Here is a 13,658-nt window from a genome sequence, read left to right as displayed (position 1 = left end):
CTCACTAACAGAAAAAAATGTCAGCCATATACAATAGGCGCTTCCCATTTAAATACTGTGCTTTTTCTCGTTGTGTGGGGAGGGGGGCAGTTGTTCCTTCTTATCGATAATGCATTGTAAGTTCCTTATTGTATTTTAATGTTTGAAGCTGATTTGATCTGTCTGGATGGGAATGTGACGCAGATTGTTTTACCAGAAGTTTGTGCAGAACTGAGAGGGAGAGCGAGAGGCCATGTTTTGATTGACATATTGAGGGACCATTGAAATCCTGCAGACTTGCTCTTAGCTGCTGAAGCACGCCAGTGATTCTGTTTTAAAATCCTGCATCAGCCTACTTCCCAGCAGATGGCAACATACCCTGTCATTGGCTGCAACTTTCCAATGTAATCTGCAAGAACGAAGTGCGAGACAGACTTCGAAAGAGCGAAGGGCAGAGTAATACAAAAAGAGAGACGAGGTATCTGTAGCATAATTGAAACGACAGAAGTATTCTACTGATCAATTTAGAGTCCTAAGTGTTATATGTTCTGCCTTATCATCGCGGACCTCTTTACCTAGGAGCGTATTCTCCGTGGGTGACCGCAAGGTTCAGCTGTAGAAAGGTAAGTGTAGAATATGGTCTTGTAAATTGAACACATGCACTTAGCACAGCTGTTCTCCTTTCTTTCTGCCTTTGAGTGTGTAACTAGATAGATGAACGTGTATATTTATGTATATATAAATGTATGCAAATTAATGACTTCCCCCGCTGTTTGGCGTATTTACAGGCTGCTTGCTTGAATCTGTTTGCCTACTTGCCAAGTTTAATTTGTGCTGGTTTGTTAATGACAAGTTAGTTTGCTGGTGGGTTCCAGCCTCCGACCTCCTTCCATTTTGTTCCTTGTTTATTCTATATGTTATCAAATAAAAATATGCACGCAATGAATATCGATATTTTTCACAAAGATAGGCTATTTATCAGAACCAACTGACTATTTCAAAGTATCTTAAAGTGGCATCTTTCTAGAGGGGCAGTTAATGTGTATCTCTGTTCAAAGTCCACCTCATTCTCTTAGCAGCTTCAACAAAACTTAAATCCCAGCCCTGATTGTCCATATTAATTATACTGCTCTATAAAGGTAACTCCATTCTTGATCAGAATTGGCAAGGAAGAAAAAAAAATTTATAGAAAAAATTGAATTGGATTGGCGTATACCTTCAGAAATTTGTCGCAACAATCAAGATTTAAAGACTTTCTGATCGCGCATCCCCATCTTTTACTGCGTAGCAGTTGCGTGTCATTTTCCCACTCCAGGTTGTATAACAGTGCAGAACAATTGGTTTTCTGGGGATGCTCTCCAAGTCCCACTCTAGAGTTTGACTGAACCGTGTCTGACAGGCAGCAGTGGAGGCGACTCGAGGCGTGCAGATGTCCCTTCGTGGGCGCAGGGAGTGATTGAGAGAGGAAAAGTCACAACTCGGTTCGTTATTCAGATGTATCTCGATTTCCCTAAATGATTCTTCAGGCGCTGCGGAGAGCTTTCTTTTAAAAAAATGTTCTTTTTTCCCCAAAATGCGTTAACTCGGTTCAGAATGTTTAAGGAGGGTTGCGACGGATCATAGCGGATTAGCCCAGCTCAAACCATGAGGAGATATTTCCCAACAAACTTTCTGTGTGGGTCCTTGAACTGGAGTTTTAAAGTTGTCTCCACAATGGGAACATTTATCTCCCAATTGCCATAATCCCTTTCTGATAATTGGTCAGGAATAGAATCTTCCACCTATCTATCTCTCTCAGTTTCTTTACAGGACCATCCCAGGCTTTGCGAGAATTTAGGAAAAAGTTCACGAATTCTATGCTGGGTGAATTATTTATTTCAGTATTACTTTGGTCGAGTGGAAATAGCAGAATAGATACGGGCATTAGAGGAAAACTGAAAAGGTGTTGATGAGTCAGATTTGACCGTGATAACTTGGCGAAATTGTCATGGTGCACTTCAAAGAACACCTACGTATTTAAAACAATTATTTTGCTAAAGCAGCTTTTAATGACTTGTTCCTTTATATGGAAACATCTACTTTGGTTGAGCAGAGACCGGCACTTCACTTTCATATCAAATACCCTCTCGGCCACCACGCAAAGCGGGGACAAATGGGAGGGAGGGACGCTGTTTTAGTTCAGTGCTTAGATAATGCACATGCATGTCACAAGTGAGGAGGAAAACAGAGAAACAAGGTAAAGAGAATCTAGAGAACACAACGAGATGTCAAGTCGAAAATAGAGACACGATTCACCAATGGCGCTGTGCAGGAAGTTTTGCCAAATATGGAAAGAAAATTAAGTCGAAAGAAACAGTTTAACATAAAACCGTACATACAATGCAATACGATTGAGAGCGAGACTGTATCAAATCCATGCATGTACAAAAACTCCGAATATGTTTAATGAATACCGATATAAATGCATTAAACATGAATTAATTTACAAAGTAGGCAGATGCAAATAGTTCAATGTAACACATCTGGTGAGTGAGTTGTATGTAATTAATTTGTCGTGCGTAAAAGCAACAATGTTGGTCAATGACGGGGATAGAAATGGTTGGTTAGGTGCGCCATCAAAATATGGGATAAGATAAACGCAGAAGATAAAAGGGGAGCATATCTGCATGAAATAACAGTGAGGACCTTGAAACTGGGCCTGGGAAAAAAGACCTTAGAACAAAATAACGATGAGAAAGGAGCAGATTTCCCAAGAAGTATCTAAACTCTGTGGTTTGTCTTCCAAGCATGCATATATATATGATCAGCAAATGGGGCGGGGGAATGTGGGGTGGGGGTGGGGGAGAGAACCAACCTGGTGTCAGAGAGGATGATGAATGAACCGCACTGCAGTCGAAAGCTATTTCCACTTCTATTAGGTCCTGAGCCAAATGGGGATCAGGATGCATATTTTAAGGAATATCTAATAAATCTTGCCAAACTCGCCCCTACGGCAATGATCCCGATGCAGAGGTGACTGCTGAATGCTGGCCTACTTTGTAGCAAAGTAAATGTTTAGAAATCGCCTCTGTCGAAGTAATCAACATTCCTGGGCGCTGCTGTAAATCTCATTTCGATGAATTTTTTAAACTGTTTAGCAAGTGTCCATAAATAATTAGTTTCCTCCCCATGTACAGCGACTTAAGGAACAGAGTAAACCCATGTAAATAGTAAATCCGAGCCTTTTGAATTAAATCGAATATAATGGCACTTCTATAAATCACAATTTTAAAACTTGCGCGTTTTGCTTGCACTTGTCTAATATGTAATCAAGACCCAGCTGACTGTTCAATAATTAACAATTAAGAAATAATTTTTGCGCGAGTTTTTCATTTTACAATATGAATATAATTGCTTTCAGTTTCACTTGGAGCGACGGTGAACAAGTCTATACTCTTTAGCGCACTTTGACAGCGAGAAAACATCTCAATTAACTATAATTAGTACATTTGAATATCGTTTGCCCTAAAGCTACACCCTAAAAATATTTAATTATCACAACGTAATTATTTAAAGGAAAGTTACCAATGTTCCAATTATAGGTACAAACCCCTTGGAATGCATAACAACTGTTTCAATGCATTTGCAGATTTTGATATGATGCATTTATTTTGCCATGTAAAATGCGAACACACATTCTGATTAATTTGTTAGTAATTAAGGAATTTATATTGTTATGCAAATAATTCATGTATACATAAACACGCTAATAACATGTTACATAATCTTTTGACGCCAAGCTGCAAATAATTCCGTGAAAAGTATTGTACAATCTAATCTATATTCTATTGCGTACTCAAATAATAAACCATTATTAGTAGTTTAAAGTATAGTGATGTATAAAGTCTTATCCTTACAAAAGAACCTCTATTTCTCCTCTCTTTGCTGTCCTCTCTCACCCTCTTACTCTCCATTTCTCCCTCGCTCGCTTTGATTTATGCAGTTCGATTAGGATTACTGTATATTTGGTTCCAGATCGTCGCTGTCGTTAGATTTGCCTTTGCAGATGTAGATGACAGTAATAAATATATAATCATGTCCCGCAGCAAGGATCCCTTACGGCAGCTCCGCCACGCCGAACTTTTAACACTGTATAAACCAGGAGATGATCAGCTCCAAGAAGAAAACGCAGCAAATAGAAAGTTTTCTTTCTTACTAATTTGTTATTAAAATAGACGCGTTACCCAATTCTATAATTGCATCGTCGATATTAGGTTTGTACGGAGATAAAGCGATGTTGAGTACGAATGCCAATGCCACTTTCACAACCCAAGCACATCACAATACTGAATATGGGGTGGTGATAGTGGTGGTAGCGAAGAGTGGGGTACGGGAGAGAACAGATTCACTACAGGTTGAGATAGGTCCAAAATGTTACATTTATTTAACAAATATTTAGTATTTAATTAAGTATGCTGGGCCTTTTATTTAGTTTGGCTCTGATCACGATGTCCCATTGTGGTATTCAATGTTTTATCTGTAGATTTTCTGGGTTACCTCCAATGCTGATCGTTATATACTAGCTCGAAAGTGCTGGCGTTCTGACACTGCCAGCGCTCGCCGCTGCCCCCCTCTACGCGCAATTTGTGTATCAACCAATTCCCGGGATAGCAGTTGTCAGAACAATACCTGTACACGTTAACAAGTATAACCTTTTCCCCTATTTTACATCACTTTCCCCCTTTTACACCTATGCTTTCTTCTACCACGTTAACTGCGCTTATTCCTTTGCCACTCGCCCGTTTCTATGGAACAATTCTGCTTCCTTCTCCCCAATATATAGTCACATTTACAACGATATATACACCTTTAAGTGTTCCAACTTTGTACAACTCTTAACACAGAAGAGTTCTGTTCCTGAGATAATATATATATTATTTTAATTTATTGTAGTGTTATTGCATTTTAAACTAAGTACGAGCAATTTCTAAAATGATTGCCTCAGTTGAAATCTGTGGGACATGTCCTGAGACATTTTAACAATCTATTAGGGTTATTTGACATCACTGATGTTCGGCATTTCACACTGCCCGAGATTAGAGCAAATACGCTCATTCTCCAAAATCCCCCGGGAGACACAGGAAAGGCATCCATTTATATGCAGATTTACTGAATCAATAAAAGGCAGTTTAAGGCATAAACATACACAGTAGGGGTGTTTTTTAATATATGTATATACATAAAGACAATTTAAATGGATATACATATTTCCGCTTTAAATAAAGGAATAAACATACACGCATCGATACTGAATAAATATAGAACAAGAAACAGTTTGATATATGGGATCGGTGCATGAGTACTACATGAACCAGATTACTGGTGGATGGGCAGAATGAATCAATATCAATGGGGTGAAATAGAGATATCCTTCAGTAATTATGCAATTAAAGTTTGAGTTTAACCGGATTTATGTCTCTTAACACGAAACAAATCGCCTGATTAAATTCGACAAAAAAACACATCAGTCACACTACATTAAAGAGGATGGAGATAATTATACCAATTACCTCTTTGTAATCGCGTGGTTCATAATTAATGGCCTTCCCCCCTCCCCCACCTCCCAACAGATAATTTGATAATAATAGATAACACTGTTGCCGAAACACTTTGTCACCTGCAGGTCACGTTTCATGTCGAGGGGGGAAAGGGGTAGAAACTGGATCAGAGAAAGTTTTGCTGCTCCGAGTATCAGGCGGAACGGTTCTTGCAAGAACGGGCTTTCCGGCATTCGGTTTCCCATATCACTTGGCGAACTGCTCTTCGAACCAAGGGATAGAGAGACAAGGGGTTGCTGAACAGACTCATGTATTTAGCCTGTATAACATCAGACAGGAATTGCTCTACACTTTTCGGAGGCTTAAACCTGCGTGAAACCGCCCGCGTATCAGGGCATCAATATGCTCGCCAGTTGCTGATATCCTGATGCTCATTCTTCTGTGTAACACAAATGTGACAGCATTAATGCACTCTTATGCATAATGATAGCAGAAATCCAACAATCAGGTGGTCCCATTGGACGCTACATGCAAATTAGACCACTTTGTACAAATGACAGTGGGTGAAGTGGAGAGCTGAGAATACATAGTTAAAGGTAACAATGTAAGTTGATGAGGCCATACATAATGTAAACAATTGTACACGATCTCTAGAGGAATAGAATTTTGAAACAAGAGATAAATCCACACAGACCCTTGCACGAACCAAACTACAGTTCTGCTCCTTTTCAAAAAAAAATGAAATACTGGAGAAAATGCATAAAATATTCGGAGCTACCAGAATTCAGAGGATATCCTAGGAGAGAGTTTAAGAGGGGCGCTGAATGAAGTTTGAGAACAGCTACAAAATTGCTTAATAAAGTGGTAATGGAAGGTTCTGGAGGCACTGTCCCGTCTGAGAAGGCATGGATTCAAGTCCCACCTGCTGGCGAGGTGTGTCGTAATTTATAATAGGGACAACAGAAATGGTAGAGAAACTAAATGTCTGTTTTGACTGAGAAAGATACTAGAAATCTCCCAGCAGTGGAAATCCAAGTGGCCAAGGAGAATGAAGGGAGTTGAACAAAATGTGTGTTAGTTAAAAGGTCGTTTTGAAGATATTAATGGAGCTGAAAGTTGACAAGTTCCCAGGATCTGATGGTCTTCATCCAAATATATTGAAGAAGTTGGCCATAATTACACTTGAGGCATAGGTATTATCTTGCAAATTTCTATTGACTCTAGAATGATTGCTCTCGATTGGGAAGCAGCAAATGCCACCCAACAATTTAAGAAAGGGGGGAGAAAAAGGACCAAGGCAATACAGACTTGTTAGCTTTACACCAGTAGTATGGGGTAGAAACTGTTATAAAGGATTTAAAAAGAAACCTGGTTCATGATTATCTGATTGGAATAATCAGCATAGATTCCCAAATATTAATGGTTTGTTGGGCTTGGTGAAGTGTTTTATTTTAAGATGTTACTGACAATATTGATAATGATAATGGTTAGAAAGATTAACTCATATGGGATTGCTGTTAATGGGATAATGATTGGCAAACAGACAGCCAACAAGTAGGGAGAGAGATAATGGGAACTGCAGATGCTGGAGATTCCAAGATAATAAAATGTGAGGCTGGATGAACACAGCAGGCCAAGCAGCATCTCAGGAGCACAAAAGCTGACGTTTCGGGCCTAGACCCTTCATCAGAGAGCCTTCTCTGATGAAGGGTCTAGGCCCGAAACGTCAGCTTTTGTGCTCCTGAGATGCTGCTTGGCCTGCTGTGTTCATCCAGCCTCACATTTTATTATCTCAGCCAACAAGTAGGAATGGGATCTGTCTTGCACTGGCTACTTGTAACAAATGGGACACTGAAAGGATCACTACTTGGGCTCCATCCATGCACAATATTTATCAATAATTTGGAGGTGGGGCCCAAAATTTGCAGCTGATACAAAACTAAGTGGGGGAATTTGTGTTGCCGGGAAGATGTACAGAGGCTTCAGAAGGATTTGTTAGGCTTAGTGAATAGAACGAGAACAAAGAACAATTCAGCAAAGGAACAGACTCTTCAGCCCTCCAAGACCGCATCAACACATTTTGTTCTTCTATATTAAAATTGTCTTCATTTACAGGATCTGTATCTCTATATTCCTATTCATGTTTTTGTCCAGGTGCTTCATGAACGCTGCTATTGTGTCTGCCTTCACCACCTCCTCTGGCAACACATCCCAGGCACTCAACCCGCATATCAATATTGCTAAGGCTTCTGCCATTCGCTATATAATTTCCACCTCTACTTGACCTTCCAATGTGCAAGCATGAGCAAGAACTTAGTACATGAAATATATTGAGGAAAAATGTGGGGTTATCCATGTTGGTAGGAGAAACAGATGTTCAAATTATTTCTGATATACTAAGAGGTTCAAAAGTGTAGATGCAGAAAGGTACCTAGGTATTCTTGTTGATAAATCACCAAAGACTAACATGCAGGTGTAGCAAGCTACTAGGAGGCTATTGGAATGTTAGCCTTTATTACAAGGGACTCAAGTACAGAAGTAGTGAAGTCTTACTTCAATTGTATCAGATCTTGTTTAGACTGCCTCTGGTGAACTGTGTACAGTTTTAGACTCCTCATCTCAGGAGAGATATTATTATAGAGTGAGTACAACAAAAGTCCACTAGAATTGTCCCTGGAAAGGCAGGAATTTGCTATAAAGAGAAATATGGCAATCTGGGGCTGTATTCTCTGAAGTTTCAAAGAATGAGAGGTGATTGAAACCTAAAAAGTACTTAAAGGGATGGGCAGGGTCAATGTTGGTTTGGGAGTCTAAAACCAGGGGTACAATTTAAAAAATAAAGGACATGCCACTAAAGTCTGAAGTGAAAAAAATTATTTTACTCAGGAGTTTGTGAACAATGAGCTGTGGAGGCACTTTCTTTGATAGAGCGATTGCATAGATTTCTGATTACCAGTATTAGGATTATGGGGATGTGGTGAGTCAAAGGAATCAAAGCATTCAATTAACCATGATCGTATCGGATACAGTGAGTGGCCTACTCTCATTCTTATGTTCCTAACTGTGTTGTCTGTATTTGAGGCCAGAACAAAGCAGCATAAACATAAGGTAGCTGCTCCAGATGAAATATAGCATTTGGGAACAATTTATTTCCATCGAGTGGCGCAAACTTTGAAATTGCTGCTGCATCCACCAGTAGAAGCAGAATATCGATCCATTTAAAGTGAGTCTTAGCATTTATTTGAGGTGGAAGGCAATAAAGAGATGTAAGCACAGTGTAGTAAAGGCCAACAGAGTCAGAAAAGACTCATGGGAAATGTATTGCTCTTTTGGACTGAATGGCCTGTTTTTGTGCTGCAAATTCAGTGTACACGTTATGGCTAGGCCCATGAGAGTGCAGCAGAGGTTATGACAAGTATTCTTTTGCATATGGCTCCTTGTTGTCACTATGCAGTTGCTGTTGTTGTCCTATAATGCCATTTTGTGCAGAGTCCCTCATTCACTAAGGACAGTCTAGTGCTATTTTTAGTGAATTGGAGTTATGCCACTTCACAGCTACTTCACACGTGATACTTACTGGTCAGTCTATACACAGGACTGTACACAATCAACATTTTGACCCTGAGTGACTTTATATAATGTAATGATTAAATATTCTTCTGCAATAGGGTGAAATAGCCTGAACTAATATCAATTTATAATGATGTCTGCCTATTAATGATCATATATTGTGGCCTGTTAACTGTGATGATAGACTTTGTCAGTTAACCTGGAAAATGTTGAATTGTCATTACATCATTGCCTTTTCCATGGGATGTGAATTATACTCACATGGCTAGCATTTGTTGTCATTCTTTCAGTGTGGGCCATTTGCAGAGTTGAAAGTCAATCATGCTGCTGTGAATCTTTTGTGAATTACTAGTGAACAGAACAATGGCAATGCTCATTCCCTAAAGGATATTCGTGAACAAAGAGCATTTTTATACAGGAATCTGTTGGTTTCATGGTCACCATTTCTAGATTAGCTTGTTATTCTAGATTTATCAACAGAATTTAAGTTCCTCCAGATGCTGTTGTGGAATTTGATCAGAGTACCAGAATTTCTGGGCCAGTGACATTACCACAGCACCACAATCTTTCATGTAACGTCTGTAACTATAAAATCAATGTAGCTAAGTAATAATGCTGATGATATTCTGCATTCATTTGGTTGTAAATATGCTCTCCCTTTGTAGCATCCTCATTGTCTGAACATTGCTATCTGTGGAGCAAAGAGACCACAAGAATGACCCCCACCGTTGGAGGGGCTTTGAATCCAAGCTGCTGTCATTATACTGCACATACTTTATCCAACCAACTAGCTGTCATATAAATTTGCTACTAAACGTGAATATAAGCTGTGGAGCTCAGGAAGGTCCTGAGTTCAATCTATGGTTAATCAACAATTGTGCAGATTGTTCTCAGAAACCTGGGACTAAAGAAAAGTAAAGACATCAACCAAAATTTTAGCGCCTGGTTTCTCCTCTCCAAAATGTACATTTATGTTTGCCCAGTGAAGCATGGAGCAAGCTAAACTGTAATCCTCTCTCCCTCCCACATTCCTCCCTTCTTCCCCAAATAATTCCAAAATGCTGCAAGCCTGCATAATGTTCAGAGAGACCCATGAAAAATAGGTGTACAAAAGAGATGTATGAGATGGATAGTATGCATGATTTAAAATCTTCTGTCTCCAATTTGTCAAACCAGAAAGTGAGAAAAATGAAGTAAGCAAAATAAGAATTATTATGGAAGACAGCACAACATTATTTTGCCTCAACAGACCATTCAATCAGGGAAGCCTGATATCAATTAATGACTTGGAGCTGGCTGTGTGACTAAAAGTTCATTGATGCCAAGTAGTTTACAAATGTATTAAATTTATAATAGAAAATAGGCATTAACTTGGCATACTGATTCCTGATCATATCAAGGCAGAAGAAACAGATTCCCTTCCCGAGAGGGTTTATTTTACAATGGACAAGCAACAGAGTACTGCTGGCCTGGTAGAGTTCAGCTATGCAGCATAAAGTTGGATTTTGCCAGAAGTGCTGGAAAGAGGTTAAAGGTAATTTTCTCCTCAATGAATCATGTTGAGGAGAACAGACACCTTTGTAGTTATACAATTTCAAACTGACTTTCAATCTACTTTTTCATGATATAGTATATACAATGAATAAGATTCCCTATGTTGTGCATTGTTATGATGGGATGAGGACCTTTCAGATAACAGCCATTCTAATGAAAAACTGCAGCAGAGCTGAGTGGCAGTATAGCTCAACTGGTGTGCAGTCAAGCATGTAGTGATTTTAACTAATAGAGACAATGGAATTGATTCCTTAAAGTTCACCGGGCCACCTAAAGCATTTCAGCATATGATTCTGCACAGATTTTAATTCAATTGTAACCAACTAAAATGGTGGGAGACCAACTCTTCCAAGAAAATACTACATCAAAGTGGCACAGTTATGCAGCGTTTCAACCTTCAGTTTTACACGACTACAATATGGAAATGTCATCTCATGCACTCAAAATGTGCAGCAAATCTGTTCCGTTTGTTAAATTGGTCTTTGTGGATAGGGTTTTCTAAAATTTTAACCTGTCTTTTCCTATTTCTAATAACAACACTCGAAAGAAGTTAATCAGTTTCTGTTGCTATTATTCTCAATTACAGAAAAGGGGAGTGTCTAAAAAGACTAGCAAGTGCTTTTCACAGATCACTAAGGAAAATATTGATATTTAAATTTTTCATGGTTGTTGGCATTGCTAACATTTGTTGTTCCATCATAAATGTCCTCAAATTAATTTAATTGTTAAGCTATTTCAGAGGCAGTTAAGTTCAACCACACTGCGGTGAATCAGGAGTCATATTTAGGCTCATCCAGATAAGAATGAAGATTTTCTTACCTAAAGAGGATTGGTCAATAGGATAGGTTTTTGCAACAATCATTTCATGGCCACCATTACAGACATTAGCTTCTAAGTCCAGATTTATAAATTGAATAGAATTAAATGAAGCTGCTGTGGCGAAATTTGAACCCAAAGCATTAGGCTAGGCCTCTAGGTTTCAACTATCTTCAATTAAACTAATTGAGTGATAAAGAATGAGGGCAATGAATGAAAATCTTCTTAATAGGAACTCAATTTCATATATAATTGAAACCAGCACTAAGGTTTATTACTTTGAATATTACATTCTGAGCTAAAAAGTATTCAATGATACAACTGGAGTCAAAAAGAAACACCTGGTGGAAAGTTCATGGAAAAGATGGATTCATTATTTCATAGAACTATTGAATTGTATTTGCTCATGTGCATTCAATAATCCTCAGAACAAATTACATTTGCAGAGAAGTGTAGGTAAAATAGATCAGCCTACTGCCTAATCTACATTTCATGGGTTTAGGTTTTATAGGTTAGCAAATACAGAGAAACACACAAACAATAGGAATATTTTATGGTGCAATATGTTGATAGTACATTGCTAGTGGCTATGCATGAATAACTCAATAATGTGTACCATAACTTACAAACATCTACCTTACAAATGCTTGTACTAATGAATGAGATCCCAATAATTTTAAGTATCTGAATTGTGACTGATCAATCACACTTCCAAACAGATATCTTATGCTGTTTTGTATTGTGTTCAAACTTGCATACAATTGACTTACAAACATCGTCAGGAACAGAACCCTCGGACTGTCAGTAATGGTTTGGTCCTTTTTGTTACTAATATACACATCTTCTGTTATTTTCCACATTTATCATTGTACAATAAAACTTACAAACATTGGAAATATACCCATGGATAATAGTCGTCAATTTGCACTACTGTAAGTTTGCAAAATTTGGCTTTATAAAAACACTAAGAAACAGTCTCCTCAATCAGAATCAAAGTGTCTCCTGACTCTGAGATAAAACAGAATACAAACCACTCCACCATGAATTTTATTTTCAAATTTTTCAGAATTGAACTATTCCCGTTTCAGGCTAACATGATAGTGTTAACATTGGAAAAATAGAACATGTATCCTCAATACCGCAACTGTAAAATAAAGCCAGTATAAAATCAAAGAAAATGGGAGACATACATGCAAATGTACATGCACTTATTGTTTGAGTGCCAGCAAGATATTCATAGTTAGTAATGGCACTGTTATGGTACACATTATTGAGTTATTCTATCTGACCCGCACAAGTTTCTTACAAGCAACATTATGTGAGTGCAGAGCTTTGTTGAATAGTGTTCAAACAACAGCTCAAATTTTAAAACTGAAAGGACAAGCAACACTTTGTGAACATTGATCTGTTTAGAAATGAAGCTCAAAAATTCCAGAGTGATACTCCAAAATAGTCTAAGATCGTCTTTCCAAGTTATTTCAGTTAATTTGTCAATTTAAGCTAAAAATATTATTTGTAAATGTCAACTATGGAAAAAAAACTAACTTGAAAAGATGTAACTGATCTACTAATTTATTTTACTAATAACTTAACATTAAGAGTGATCTACTGAACAGTCTGGGAAACTGTTAAGCATTTACAAATGATGTTAGATAAATAAAGCTTAGAAATGCTTTTGCATTGTTTGCAGTACACTGTTTGCATCAAAATGATCAGATACGGCATAACAGCTGTCAATTTGACTGCTATTATTTAAGACCATACACTATATTTCCTGAATGGGAAATCATAAGTATGTATCTGTGGTTGTCCAATATGCATTCTCAGCAGGTAAAGATCTGTGCCAGATGTATTTGTTCGCAAAATGTATACTTTTATTTACAACCACTTTGTTGTGCTGGAATGAAGTAGTATTACAGCCCAGTTTGAATATGGAGAAAAACAGCAAATCCACAGGAAGCAGGGAATGGATTTTCTCTGATCATGACAGCTTTCTTTTTCTGATAAAGATCGTCAGTGTTTTAAAATTAAACCTTTTTCATTTTGGTCACCCAACTGCAACATCATGTAATCCCAGCTTGGCTTTAGCATTGTTGGTGATCAGTAAATCTTTCTACTTTGCTTCAATTACAGGCATCAGCCCAAGTTCTAGAGCAAGCCTTCTATTTCCATGATGGCAATTTTGTTACCCCTTAAGTATTA

At 38.1% G+C, this 13,658-nt stretch overlaps 1 protein-coding gene across 1 annotated transcript in view; it reads left to right on the top strand.

Moving 5' to 3' along the window:
- Nucleotides 1-362: 362 nt before the first annotated feature.
- The window catches only part of dmbx1b (diencephalon/mesencephalon homeobox 1b), a 57,402-nt gene continuing 44,106 nt past the window's right edge, over nucleotides 363-13,658 (top strand). Inside the window, exon 1 of the mRNA XM_048538728.2 lies at nucleotides 363-602. The gene's annotated coding sequence lies outside the window, so the exon portion shown is untranslated. The remainder of the gene's footprint in view (nucleotides 603-13,658) is intronic.

The sequence above is a fragment of the Stegostoma tigrinum genome, chromosome 8, assembly GCF_030684315.1.
Source record: "Stegostoma tigrinum isolate sSteTig4 chromosome 8, sSteTig4.hap1, whole genome shotgun sequence".
NCBI classification, from domain to species: domain Eukaryota; kingdom Metazoa; phylum Chordata; class Chondrichthyes; order Orectolobiformes; family Stegostomatidae; genus Stegostoma; species Stegostoma tigrinum.
This window is presented reverse-complemented; position numbering and strand designations above follow the sequence as displayed.